We start from the raw sequence: 14,541 nt of genomic DNA, 5'->3' as shown, positions 1-14,541 counted from the left end.
AATTGTCAACTCACTGAAGACTGTCAGAGTCGCCGTAAGGGTGTCAAATCACCGTGGGGCTGTCAAATCGCTAGGGTTGACCATGCCTTAGGCGGGATAATGCCCCTAGGCGGCAGTGCCGCATGCCGTTGTCAGGACTGACAGTCTCTGGCAGTAGTATGGCGATTGAAGGAGCCGACCGACCATAGGTCGGCGGCCAGTTGAAGGGCGTCGGGTAGAAATTTGGGGCCCCTCCGATAGTCAGTCAGGCACGTCGCAGGAGTCGGGCATCGGACTCCATAGTGCAGCCGGTCGGGAGAGAAGAAGAGGCCCGCCCGACCGACGTATCATCGGTCGATCGATAGCCATTGATTGGTCGGTCACGGCGGCCGTCGGTCGGTCGGCAGCCGTGGATTGGTCGGTCACGACGGCCGTCGGTCGGGGTCATCCGTCGGAGTCGTTCGTCGGTCGTCCGTCGGGGTCGTCCGTCGGTCGTCAGTCGGGGTCGTCCATCGGGGTCGTCAGTCGGTATATCCCAACAGTTGCCCCCCACTCCTGAGTCCGATGTCGTGTTGGCTCGCGTGAACACGTGGGCGACGGCTTCGGACGAAAGGAGTGGTTTTTCGTCTTGTCTTGCCCCGACTCTAGCGATCACATCAACGAATGATCCAATATCGATCGTCCCGACTGTAGGTTGAGCATGCACGTCGGGTCGGAGGTCGGTCAACCTCCGAACGTTGCTCGTCGACACGATCATTCCACAGAATCTGATAGTCGAGTAGCGTCCGACGTATTCGGATAGGATAACGATGGCAAGTCGAATATCCATTGTCTGGCCCTTGGTCGGACGTATGCATCGGGATGTATGATAAACGGTGGCAAGCCGAATATCCTTCGATCGATCGTGACCAGATCGGTATGTCGCGAATGCGACTGCGGTCGTCTTGGCATTTTGCCCTTCTTAGTCGAAGCTAAGTCGGCAAGTTAGCCAGCCGCATTAGTCGAAGCCCTTTGCCTTCAGAGGTGGGGGCCGTCGTAGATATTCCGCCCCTTCGATCTCCGTCGTAGAATCCGATGTGTCCTCGACGATCGAGACGTAGATTGAGCCGTTGGTTTGGTGATTCATCGATCAGGCCAACGACGGAGTCGTAGATTCGACGATCGGCAATCGAGCCATGTTGGTCGGGGTCTTTTGCCTTCAGAGGCCGAGGCCGTCGGTTTCGACGATCGGTGATCGAACCGTTGATTCGGCGATCGATGATCGAGCCATGTTGGTCGGGGCCTTTTGCCTTCAGAGACCGAGGCCGTCAGTTCGGTGATTGGTGATCGAACCGTTGATTCGGCGATCGACGATCGGCCGTGTTGGTCGGGGCCTTTTGCCTTCAGAGGCCGAGGCCGTCGGTTTCGGCGATCGATGATCGAGCCGTTGATTCGACGATCGACGATCGGCCATGTTGGTCGGGGCCTTTTGCCTTCAGAGGCCGAGGCCGTCGGTTTCGATGATCGATGATCGAGCCATTGATTCGACGATCGATGATCGGCCATGTTGGTCGGGGCCTTTTGCCTTCAGAGGCCGAGGCCGTCGGTTTCGACGATCGATGATCGAGCTGTTGATTCGGCGATCGATGATCGGCCATGTTGGTCGGGGCCTTTTGCCTTCAGAGGTCGAGGCTGTCGGTTTCGGCGATCGATGATCGAGCCGTTGATTCGGCGATCGACGATCGGCCATGTTGGTCGGGGCCTTTTGCCTTCAGAGGCTGAGGCCATCGGTTTCGACGATTGGTGATCGAGCCATTGATTCGGCGATCGACGATCGATCATGTTGGTCGGGGCCTTTTGCCTTCAGAGGTCGAGGCCGTCGGTTCGACGATCGGTGACCGAGCCGTTGATTCGGTGATCGATGATCGGCCGTATTGGTCGGGGCCTTTTGCCTTCAGAGGCCGAGGCCGTCGTAGATTCTCCGCTCCTTCGATCTCTATCAGGATCCGTGCACGAGGAGCGGGGAGAGGGGTGTAAGAGTCATACCTGCGATGCATCGATCTCGGACTCCGTCGTCGGGGCAAGACCCGTCTATCGGTGGAGAGCCCGCTGGGTTCAGCATGGGCCCGACCTTTCTTCCATTTTTTCTTTCGGCCCGTGCCTTAAGTCAGGCACCGGTCGGAAGCTCCTTCATCCACGCGTATGTACTTGTACGCGCGCTCCAGCAGTTCGACGTATGTCCGGGGGAGGGTCTTATCCAAGGAGTATGTGAAACGGGACCCCCTCAGCCCCCTCTTCATGGCCGAGATAGCCATGTCTTCGTTGAGGTCCCGAACCTCAAGCGTGGCCGCATTGAATCGCGTCACAAAGTGTCGTAAAGTCTCATTTTCTCTCTGCTTGAGGGAGAAAAGACTGTCCGAGGTTCGTGACGGCTTCCGACTGGTGCTGAAATGGACCACGAAGGAATGTTCGAGCTGCCCGAAGGAGTGGATACTTCCCGAACGGAGGTCGGAGTACCAGGTCCTGGCAGCTTTGCGGAGTGTGGCGGGGAAGCCGATGCAAAGAAGAGCGTCGGTTGCCTCCTGAATCGTCATGAGAGCCTTGTAGCTCTCCAAGTGGTCGACTGGGTCGGTGGAGCCGTCGTAAGGCTCCACGTGTGGCATCTTGAACCGATTGAGGATCGGTTCGTCGAGGATGAGTCGGGAGAGAGGTTGGGCGGTCTGGAAGTCAATGCCGTTTGAGGACTTCTGTCCATCTATCTACAGCCGGGCAAGCCGACAGTCGATTTTCTCGAACCTGCGTTCGTAGTCGTCGGTCCGTCGGTGCTGGGAGACCCCAGGAGTGGAGTCTCCGGAAGAGTCCGAGAGAGAGGCAGACGGCGTTCACAGTCGCTTTTCCTTTCTTGCTCGTTCTAGCTGGGAGGGAGAATACCGTCGGGACCGACGGGTGTCGCACCGCGGCCGCCCCTCCTCCTCTCGGTAGGACCGCTGTGGCAGGTGCTCCTGCGGAGGCGACGGAGATCGATGCGGGCATCGGCGGCTGCTCCTGGAGGGCATCGGACGTGCCGCCGGTTGCCCGGCCGGTGATGGCGGCAGCTGGACTGGTTGTTGCTGAAGGCTTTTGACCGCATCTGTCAGCACGGTCATCTGCCGCACGATCGCCATGATTTGCACCTCCGTGGTCACCGTGGGGTGTGGAGAGCTGGGTTCCGCCATGGAGGGTGGAGAAGAGGCCTCTTCCCAGCGGGAAGAGCGCCTCGCCGATCCAGTGACCCTCGATCACTGAGCTCTCGTCTTTGTCATCTCGAATTTCGTGGGGACAAGGTACCGTTACGCTGTCCCCCCACCTGACGCGCCAATCTATTGCGGCCAATCTCTTCGTCGTCTGGTCGCCGGGAACGAGCGCCTGTAAAAGAAAGTCCACACTGACCGGAGGTGGCTCCGGCGGGGACCCTCCGACGGTCAAGTCAGAGAGGAGACTAGGCAACAGTGAAAAGAAAACAAGGAGCTTAACGAGAGAGGGATAGAGAGAGAGGGAGCAAGCCCAAGAGTGTTTCGAAGGGACCTCTAGCACTGTTGCCTTCCCCGATATATATAGTGGAGCGTGGTATGGCGCCGTCATTAATGACGCGGACAATTGAAGAATTGTCAACTCACTGAAGACTGTCAGAGTCGCCGTAAGGGTGTCAAATCACCGTGGGGCTGTCAAATCGCTAGGGTTGACCATGCCTTAGGCGGGATAATGCCTTTAGGCGGCAGTGCCGCATGCCGTTGTCAGGACTGACAGTCTCTGGCAGTAGTACGGCGATTGGAGGAGCCGACCGACCATAGGTCGGCGGCCAGTTGAAGGGCGTCGGGTGGAAATTTGGGGCTCCTCCGATAGTCAGTCGGGCACGTCGCAGGAGTCGGGCATCGGATTCCATAGTGCAGCCGGTCGGGAGAGAAGAAAAGGCCCGCCCGACCGACGTATCATCGGTCGGTCGGCAGCCGTTGATTGATCGGTCACGGCGGCCGTCGGTCGGTCAGCAGCCGTGGATTGGTCGGTCACGGCGGCCGTCGGTCGGGGTCGTCCGTCGGAGTCGTCCGTCGGGGTCGTCCGTCGGTCGTCAGTCGAAGTCGTCCATCGGGGTCGTCGGTCGGTATATTCCAACAGTATACATTAGAAAATCATAAACAGATATAATACCCAATCTGTATACATTACAAAGACATAATCAGATGTAATACCAAAACTGGAGACAAAAGTCTGGAAGACCATGAGATACCAACATATATAAGTGGTCAACAAACTGATGGTAAATGGATATGTGATAAAAATCCTGTTATGCCTCTGTTCTTCATACACAGCAGATGATGCAAATGATGATGACCAACAATCGAGCCCCGAGCATATCAAGATTCAGCTTGCTGAGATTACAGTGGAAAGTATAAAATATACTCAATCGAAAATAAACGGAAACTTGCTGATAGCCACAAGTAAGAGGAAACGAAGATATCATATTGATAAGAAATGATTTGAGCTGGCAGAAATGACTGATTACAGTTACAGGCATGTTCCAGGATAGCATAACCAAGATGTCGGATATGATAACATGATTTGCAACAATCTGTAAAACTTGGCACCCAAACTTAATCAAATAGAATAGGCTGACACGCAGTCATATGAAATAATCAGCAATCTGGAATATAGTAATTCTGCATATAGCAAATAGTGCACAACCAGAATTATAACAAAGGAAATAATGCAACTTAGAAATTAAATACATTCCCTTTGTAAACATAATATCGGCACATCCAAGGTGTCCACACAGTAGAATAGACGCCCTGTTCCAGTAATGAAACACACCATCTGATACGAAGATCTGATACAGGTAATAATGATTAAATCAGATATATTGCACCTTAATAAAAGATAGGCAGATAAGCCAATATCCTTCCATCCAACAAACATATGTTACTACAAATTATGAATGCAAGATAATAAAATTTAGAGCCCATGACGTGGATAGCCAATGGAATATGCATCAGCCTTTAATATACAAACCAAGTCAGGGTGCTCAGACAGCCGAGTTGAATTAAAATGAAAATCTTCAGACAATGCATGCTCTGCTGCCCAATCTGCTGCTTGATTAGCTTCTTGAGACACATGGGAGATATGAACAGAAGGAAAACGAGAAAACCACAAGTAAATATCCTTCATCCATGGGGATATAGACATTTGATTATGTTTTAAATTTCAGGAGATTGCAACCATAGAATCTCCTTGAAGCCATAAGGATTCAGTATAGAAATGAGTAATAAGATACCGTATACCTGACCAGGCACCAATAAGCTCAGCAAAAGAGATTGTGGAAGATGAAAGAAGTTTTTCCCCAATACTAAGCATAGATCCCTTATGGTTACGAATCACAAAACCACCAGCTGAACCTTTAGATATTACTGTACCATCAAAATTGATGGTGAGCATCCCTAAGGAAGGGGGTATCCAAGAGATTAAATTGAAGGAAGAAGGGTGTAGTACCCTTTGATTCGGATTACCCCAGTGCCTTAAATGGGACGTCACTAATAAAAGAACAGGCTGTAGATAATTGAGTACACCTCAATCCACACAGCACACAAAATACAGCGAAAACAAGATCGTTTTGTAGAGGAAAGATAACTAGAACAAACATAGAATGCAAAATAAGAGAGATAATCAAGCAATAAAATAGGAGAAAAGAAAGCACACTAGATTTACGTGGTTCGGCCTGATTGTTGGCCTACGTCCACGGGTAAAACTTCGTTAACGTTCTTCTATTAATAATCCACGGTACAACGAAATACAAAATTGAAGAAAAGAGGAAGAAGAAGAAAAATAAAGACACTCGTACAGACTCTTTTTTACAAAAAAAACACTTATTTTTTTCCTCAAAAAGGAATCTCACGTCTCTTATTTTTCCCCCTCTTAAACCCTCTCTTTGATTACTGTTTTCACTGCTTTCAACCTACAGAACCTTCTCCCAAGTCCTCCCCTTAAATAGAGCTCATCACCAGATGAATCCAGGTCCAAACCTCATCAAAAACGGAGTCCTATTCGCTGTAGAATCGAAGAAAGAAGCTTAGCCGTTAAATCTGCATTAAACAGTCCGAAATCAGCCAAAAAATCGATCAAGATCAGGCCTAAATCAACCAGGAATCAATATCAGCCATCCGATCATCACTGGGAGGGATAAGGGCCGTTCGATCGTGCCTCGATCTACCAAAATTCGCGTGGACCACGAGAAATGCCAAGAAAACGGGCACTCGGTCCATGCGCCCCATCGTGGACCGCGAAACGCGGTAGACCGCGTGTAGGTCGCGCTTGCGCTGGGCCGCGCTCGCACGTGGTTCTGGGCTGGGCCTGGCCTGCCTGCAGGTCTGAGATGGGTTTTCTCACATAGGCTTCACCTTAATAATTCTCCCACTTGAAGATATGTGCCGAACTCACAAGAATGTCATCCCTGAAGGCCTTACCAACCTCCCACTCCTCACGTAGCTCCAAGACCGAGAGAAGCCTTGCTCCAATTGAACTTCTCTCGAGCCACCAGTTTTGTCAACACATCTACTGGATTTACATCTGTATGAATTTTCAGCAATGAGACTAGACCATCATCAACCACATTTCTCACAAAGTAATAGTGATTTATTGGACTGCTAGGATGAGTGAAAGTGATAGCATTAATAATGGATTCTGATAAGGCCTCGATAAGAGTGGCATTGCAAGGATAGGAGACACCATAACCACAGGAATCAATAGCAAAATTGATAGTGTTCAGTGATGGGAAAAGCCATGGAGGGAAAGAGTTGTCAATTAAAAGTGGAGGTTAGGATTTCATAGCCTCTAATCCTTTCCTAAAACTCCTACTCCTATTAAGAGTTGTTGAAGGAAGACTCATATCAAGAGCCTACCACCACTTCCATATGTACCAAGCACATACCCGACCATTGCAAAAGTGAGTTGAGTGGTTTATCAGGTCCAGGCCAAGTCAGTTTACTTGGATCAAGCCTTATATTCTTTACTTAAAATAATTTTGTTCTTGAAATTTGCATACTTGAATTTTCAAAACTTTGATTTTTATCAAATTTTCTAATTTTATAATTTTTGGTCTTCAAAACTAACCTAGTTTTCCCTAACCTAACCTTAGTCTAAGCTACATACACCTAAACTAAGGAGGACAAGGCTAAGGTTTTATCAAAATCAAAAGATTAGAGTGTAAACTCCATGTTCATCCCCTTCTTTTCTGGATGATCCCTCCCTTATCCAAAATAAAGACCAATAAAATCAAAGAAATAAATAGAGGTGATAAGGAGTGGAACTTTGGAAATTAGGGGTGATGTACCCTAAGGGAAGGGATGTGGGAGATTAGAAAGAGAGAAAGAGAGTGTATAAGAGAGGGTGGTCATTGACAGAATAGGGTCCTAACAGGTCTCAATTGGAGGGCTATAACGGGCTATTTGCAAAGAGAAAGAAATGGAGGAAATCATCGAGGGGGAAAAAGAGGGCAAGGCTAACTAGATGGCTGTGCATGGTAGCCAAACATGTCATGCTGGATTGAGATAATGCTAGTATGATTAGGTTATGCATAAGGCAAAAAGAAGAGGAAGGGGCTAGAAAGAAATGCTTCCTGGCAAGGTGAAGAAGAAAATAAGTGGAGAATCAGCTGGTCCCGAGGTGCTATAGGGGATTAGGAGGTAGAGGGGATACTGAAGGAAGAAGAAAAGATGATGAGGAGGAGGAATTAAGGGAGGAAAAAGGAAGAGGGAAAGAGTTCGATAGAGTCTTAACATTAGATGATGGAGGATAGAGCTAGAAGGACATTTAAGGTAGGGGGGACAGATGAGAGATTGAAAGCGATGCTTAAAGTGATTGGGGAGATGGAAAGCGAGTAACATTTTGGATGCTGGTCAAGTGGTAGCATTCATGGTGAATTTGATGAAGGCATGGCAGCATGGTATGTTGCTGGGATAGTTGAGAGAGAGAAATGGACCAAAGATAGTAGTAGTATATTAGGTGAAGAAGGAAAAAAAATAAAGAAAGAGTTGGATCTTCACCGATTTTGCACATGCCGTATCTTCATCAGCACACTTAAGTGCATGCATAGCATGGTGATTTTGCGCATGAAAGGAGAGAGATAAGCGCTTGGGTGGTAACATGCTCGCCCCCTCTTTGGTGGCGAATCTATACTTATTTGGGTGGCGACCTCATGTACATCTAGCCCTCTTTTAAGTCGGTGGCTCAAATTAGGCTAGTCCTTTGGACTTCTCCAAATAGTTTTTATGGTCAATATTTGATCCACTCATTTCAGAATTTACATATCTTGTTAAAAGCAATAAGCCTTACCCCAGAATATTCTAAATAAACAAATGCTTCATCCATTGTGATATAGACATTTGATTATGTTTTAAATTTTGAAGCCAAGAGATTGCAACCATAGAATCTCCTTAAAGCCATAAGGATTCGGTATAGAAATGAGTAATAAGATACCGTATACCTGACCAGGCACCAATGAGCCCAGCAAAAGGGATTGTGGAAGATGGAAGAAGTTTTTCCCCGATACTAAGCATAGATCCCTCATGATTATGAATCACAAAACCACCAGCCGAACCTTTAGATGTTACTGTACCATCAAAATTGACAGTGAGCATCCCTAAGGAAGGGGGTATCCAAGAGATTAAATTGAAGGAAGAAGGGTGTAGTACCCTTTGATTCGGATTACCCCAATGCCTTAAATGGGACGTCACTAATGAAAGAACAGGCCGTAGATAATTGAGTACACCTCGATCCACACAGCACACAAAATACAGCGAAAACAAGATCGTTTTGTAGAGGAAAGATAATTAGAACAAACATAGAATGCAAAATAAGAGAGATAATCAAGCAATAAAATAGGAGAAAAGAAAGCACACTAGATTTACGTGGTTCGACCTGATTGTTGGCCTATGTCCACGGGTAAGACTTCCTTAACGTTCTTCTATTAATAATCCACGGCACAACAAAATACAAAATTGAAGAAAAGAGGAAGAAGAAGAAAAATAAAGACACTCACACAGACTCTTTTTTACAAAAAAAACACTCTTATTTTTTTCCTCAAAAAGGAATCTCACGTCTCTTATTTTTCCCCCTCTTAAACCCTCTCTTTGATTGCTATTTTCACTGCTCTCAGCCTGCAGAACCTTCTCCCAAGTCCTCCCCTTAAATAGAGCTCGTCACCAGATGAATCCAGATCCAAACCTCATCAAAAACGGAGTCCTATTCGCTGTAGAATCGAAGAAAGAAGCTTAGCCGTTAAACCTGCATTAAACGATCCGAAATCAGTCAAAAAATCGATCAAGATCAGGCCTAAATCAATCAGAAATTAATATCAGCCATCCGATCATCACTGGGAGGGATAAGGGCCGTTCGATCGTGCCTCGGTCCATCAGAATTTACGTGGACTGCGAGAAACGCCAAGAAAACGGGCACTCGATCCATGCGCCCCATCGTGGACCGCAAAACGCGGTAGACCGCGTGCACCGCGCGTAGGTCGCGCTTGCGCTGGGCCGCGCTCGCGCGTGGTTCTGGGTCAGGCCTGGCCTGCCTGCGGGTCTGGGATGGGTTTTCTCACATGGGCTTCACTTTAACAATTCTCCCACTTGAAGACATGTGCCGAACTCACAAGAATGTCATCCCTGAAGGCCTTACCAACCTTCCACTCCTCACGTAGCTCCAAGACCGAGAGAAACTTTGCTCCAATTGAACTTCTCTCGAGCCACCAATTTTGTCAATACATCTACTGGATTTACATCTGTATGAATTTTCAGCAATGAAACTAGACCATCATCAACCACATTTCTCACAAAGTGATAGCGAATATCAATATACAACAGAATCATCAACTGATGACCGTGCCTACTACCGACATACAGTCGGCTAATCTGCTCAATATGCTTTAACCGTCACGAACGATTACCGACCACACATCACAGCACCATAATCGAAAAATTAATGACTCACTACGTGATTATGGTCTGACGGTTACAAGAACCTCATCTATAAAAGAGGGTAAGGAAAGCAGAGCTGATAAGTCACTTCTGGTTAGAACTCTGCTACTCTGAATATTGATATCTACTGTTCACCAATTTTTCTCTCTAACTTAAGCATCGAAGGGTCCCCACCGAAGACAAATTCGGTCAGTACGGATGTTGTCTTGCAGGTATTCGTTTTTGGTGACAGACGGTGAGGAGTTGGCCGCAGCACTTTCTATACTTGATTTATAAACTCAGTAAAGAGTTTGAGATTTATTCCTTTGAATCCAAGTTGATCTAATAGAGAAACTTTGAATTATCTTATTAGCCAGGCAACTTCACACCATCTAGTTTTTGTCAAGTATCATGAGATCTAGTTTTTATTGATTTTTATTGCATCTTTGCATCTTTAATAATTTTGATTAAATAAAATTATTTGATCAAACTGATCTTTGATTATTGAATGATATACCAGCCTTCATCGTGACTTTTATTGAATACTAACGATTTAATCATCCTCGATCTCTATTAAACTACTTATATCTTAATACAATATTTAATCAGATGAAGTTAGATGATCGATCAATCCAGATCATTAAACGTGAATACTTGTGAATCATATCTTTGTTTTTTAATTATATGTATCATCTCTAATTAGTAGACTCAATTCTGTATAGGGGTATAGTCATCTTGATAAAAAGATATCCAATAGTGGAATATTGCGATATGATCTATGAATTAAAAATTTTGAAAAAAAAATTATGAAATTATATGGATATTTGTTAGAGTACATGTGAGGAAGATAGTATAATTTTTTTTCTATATTTATTGATAAATTATATTATATTTATATAATTTAACTTTGAGTTATATTGTTTATCATTCATGAATGTGAAGCATGATATCTATCGGTTAAGTTTATTTCATTGTATAATATTGTTTAATGCATTATCGAATATATTAATTTTATTATAAAGTTATGATCAACTAATTTCAATTTAGAATGGTTTTGTGTATCATTCAATTAAATTACGAAACTAATTTTATTGAAAAAGAGATTTGATTCGAGATAGATTTTGACTCACAGTATAATTATATATCGAAATCCAACCAATAGGGGTTATATATTGGCATATTGAAATCTTGCTTTTAGAAATTATGTGCTGATATATCGATATTTTGCTAGTAGGCATTATACGCTAGTATATCAATATCCTGCTAGTGGGGATTATATGTTGATATATTAATATCTTATCAAAAGAGGTTATACATTGGTATTTTGATTATTTTGAGCTCATTTTAGCCTAATCACAGGATATAAGTATGGTTATAGTTATAGCTACCGAGGTGAATTGGATATTTTTAAAAAAATTGATTTGTGAATGAAAATAAATTTTGAAAAGAATAAATTCGCATGGATCTTATTTTGATTAGTGTTGTATATTTTGAATTGATGTACTTTGCATGTTTGTTTTTAGTATATTATTATTGTTAGATTTATCTAGCTAAAGTATGCATTACTTATCGGACTATTTAGCTCATTACTCTATATATTATTATTTTTTATGGATTTAGATAACTATCTTGACTCAAAGATTTAGGAAGAGCAAATTAGATACAAAATATGATCTATTTATTTTAGATTAAAAATTATTGAAGATAATGCAAAACTGTGAAATATTATTATAAAATATTTGATTTAGTTATTTAAATCAAGGTTGAACATTAATTTATTGATTATTTGTTTTGCTGTTACTTTATAATATCATGAAAAGATGTCTTGCACATATGTGGAGAGAGTTTTATATGAGTATACAGTGGTTGTTATGACTTGTGGTTCATAATATTAGGTTGGGGGCATATGATAATACCAATGTTTAGAAATATTAAGAGATAACTTTTAGAGGCCTCAATATGCATGCGATTGTTAGCTCCATGCATCATGCACATAATTTGATACTGAAAACGATAATGCATCATATAATTTACACAATATATATTTAAATTTATCTAAAATATTAAATTAAACAAAGAAATTATATAGTAAGCAACATTTTATGATAGTTAGGGATGGGCTGTCACCTCTTTAGGATAGGGCATTAGTTTTTCTCAAATTTAAAATCAATGATGAGACATTCAAATGGTAGATTCATGCTATTGGTTGAGGTCTTTACGAGGTAAATACCTATTATGGTTGTCCCAAACTTATGTTATGCATCTTCTAAAAGGTTCAACCCTGAGTTTTAGCCGACAGCAAACAAACAGAAGGAAAGGACCTCGATGTTCTCTTTCCACCTGTCTGAATGTTGACAACCCAACCCCCTCACCTTCCCTTTGTGCTCCCGTCATTGTCTAAACAGGGCCCTTGGACCCCGAAGGGAAGGCTATCCCATCGCCAACGTTGCCACCCAATCAGGGCCCCATCCGTTCATATTCAGGGCCCCATCCGTATATATTCAGAAACATCAATTGAATAAAGCCATGGTTGGTAAACCTCCCTTTCCACTTAAAAAAAAAAAAATAAAAAGGAAAAGGGAAAAGAAGAAAGGCATCTTATAGATACAATTTTTTTTCTTCATCATACCAGTACACTGAGATAAATATAAAAATTTTAAAGTAGAAAGCCATTTATTATCAAAATATATATATTGAAAATTAATAAAAATTAATATTTTGATCAAGCAAAATATGACCTAGCATCATTTTAAATGTTCATTTTTTGCAGCCATTTGATGTTGGGTTAGAAATTACTAAAACATATTATTTTTTATTTATAAATATTTTTAGTGTTATAGATTGTAGCTATCATTCTTCAATTTGAACATTGATCCATTATTAATTTAAAAATTGAGAAGAAGAGATAATCTTTCTGCTGTGGATGGAAAAATCTGTGTCTAATAATTAAATTTTTATTATTTAATTTTATTAATAAAATTTATATTTTACTATCACAGCTATAATTATCGTCTCCATCACCACCATCGTCACTATTTTGCCACTTTTACTATACTTTCTGTATATTGTCGTCATCTTCTCTCCAACATTACCACTGTCAACATATTATTATTGAAATCATTGTTATCTTCACCATATAATTGATAGTTTTCACTGATATTATTAATATAGTTGCCTCTACTAAACCATCATTATTATGACTACAACATTGATGTTGTCATCATAATCTGTTGCCATCATTGTCATCATCGCTACTTCTACTACATCGAAGGTGCCTCATCACTAATACTATTGACACCATTGGTATCTCTATAGCAACTATCATCATTTTTGCCATCAATATTATGTTTATATTTTTTTAAAAATATATAGCCATACTAAACATATTTATATTTCTAAATTATAAAAAGAAAATATGTTATTTATTTATTTTTTTTAAATTAGAAAAATGAAGGTAATGCCCGGTAATCTTAGCTTTCGATGGTTGTGGCCCCAACTATTCATTAGCTGTATCTCCTAGCGTCCACGGAAGCTGAACATCCTTGTCAGCCACCGTGGAGCAGCGGAGCAACCTCGGCGACCCCTAGTCGCTCACCCTTTAAGTGTACGCCAGCAGCAAGGGGCCCATGGGGCATCCTCCTCCCAGCCCGATAACTTGCCACGTGTCTCCCAACGTTCAAAACTCTCCAATGTGTACATCCCTTTCTCCATCCCATGGGCCTGCCATCTCTTAATTGCCTCCCCTCTTGCCTCCCAACCACACCGCCCCCCCTTCTCTCTCTGTCTCTCTCTCTCTCACCCTGTCTCTAATACATCGCTGACGCCTTCCATCCCCCTCCCTATCTTTCCCCCGGGTATGCGATCCTCTCTCTCTCTGTCCTTTTGTTTTCGCTGCTATTTGGAATCTTTCGATTCATATGGATCTCTGTCTGCGATTTTCTTGGATTTTTAAGGGTTCTGCATCATTTGAATTTCATACGGAATCTTGCATTTTAATGGGACATGATGAACATTTTCTTTCAACGTGTTTGCAAACAAGAAGTTGTAATCATCAATTGTTTCATATGATTGGTTATTTTAGTACTTGCCAAGCCACACTAATCGTTTGGCCACCAAAATTCCGCACTTAGATAAGTGTTATTTGTTGCCTTAGGAGTGCTTTGGATCCTGATCGTCACATTGGGGTTTGTTACATGCGAACCTGTTTAAAAATTCATGCCAGTTACTCTTTCGTTTGTTTTTAATTCCTTTGATGATGGTCTTATAGTGCCAAGCTTGTATTTTAGGCGGATGATTTTGGGGCTTAACTGTGTTTGACCGCAGTTGTTGGATTTGCTTTTGTCCTCATGTTGGTCATGCAATGACTGCTGGCCTCGTTCTTTGTCCATTTTGCATCAGTTGGTAGGTGGCAGGAACTGGGCGAATCCTGTGATTATGGAGCACTAAGCTTGGCTCATTTGCTAATCGAGGAAGTCCTTGTTGAATTGAATTCTTAGCGAAGCACCACATGCTTGCAAATTTGTTCACTCATTCATCAGAACTATTTTTTGGACATCAATTACCTACCGTTCTATGATTCTGATGTCCCTAGTATGCGCCTCCTGTG

The 14,541-nt window shown here is 43.3% G+C and overlaps 1 protein-coding gene across 5 annotated transcripts in view; it reads left to right on the top strand.

Moving 5' to 3' along the window:
• The first annotated feature begins 13,634 nt into the window (after nucleotides 1-13,634).
• The window catches only part of LOC105039682 (uncharacterized), a 32,282-nt gene continuing 31,375 nt past the window's right edge, over nucleotides 13,635-14,541 (top strand). For 4 of the 5 annotated variants that reach the window (XM_010915924.4, XM_010915923.4, XM_073249060.1 and 1 more), the window contains exon 1: nucleotides 13,635-13,789. The gene's annotated coding sequence lies outside the window, so the exon portion shown is untranslated. Of the gene's footprint in view, nucleotides 13,790-14,349; nucleotides 14,526-14,541 lie in introns of those variants that run through there. The other variant, XM_073249057.1, reaches the window with a different exon arrangement.

Source organism: Elaeis guineensis, chromosome 1, assembly GCF_000442705.2.
Source record: "Elaeis guineensis isolate ETL-2024a chromosome 1, EG11, whole genome shotgun sequence".
NCBI lineage: Eukaryota > Viridiplantae > Streptophyta > Magnoliopsida > Arecales > Arecaceae > Elaeis > Elaeis guineensis.
The sequence above is the reverse complement of the archived record's forward strand: the minus strand, read 5'-3'. Positions and strand labels throughout refer to the sequence as shown.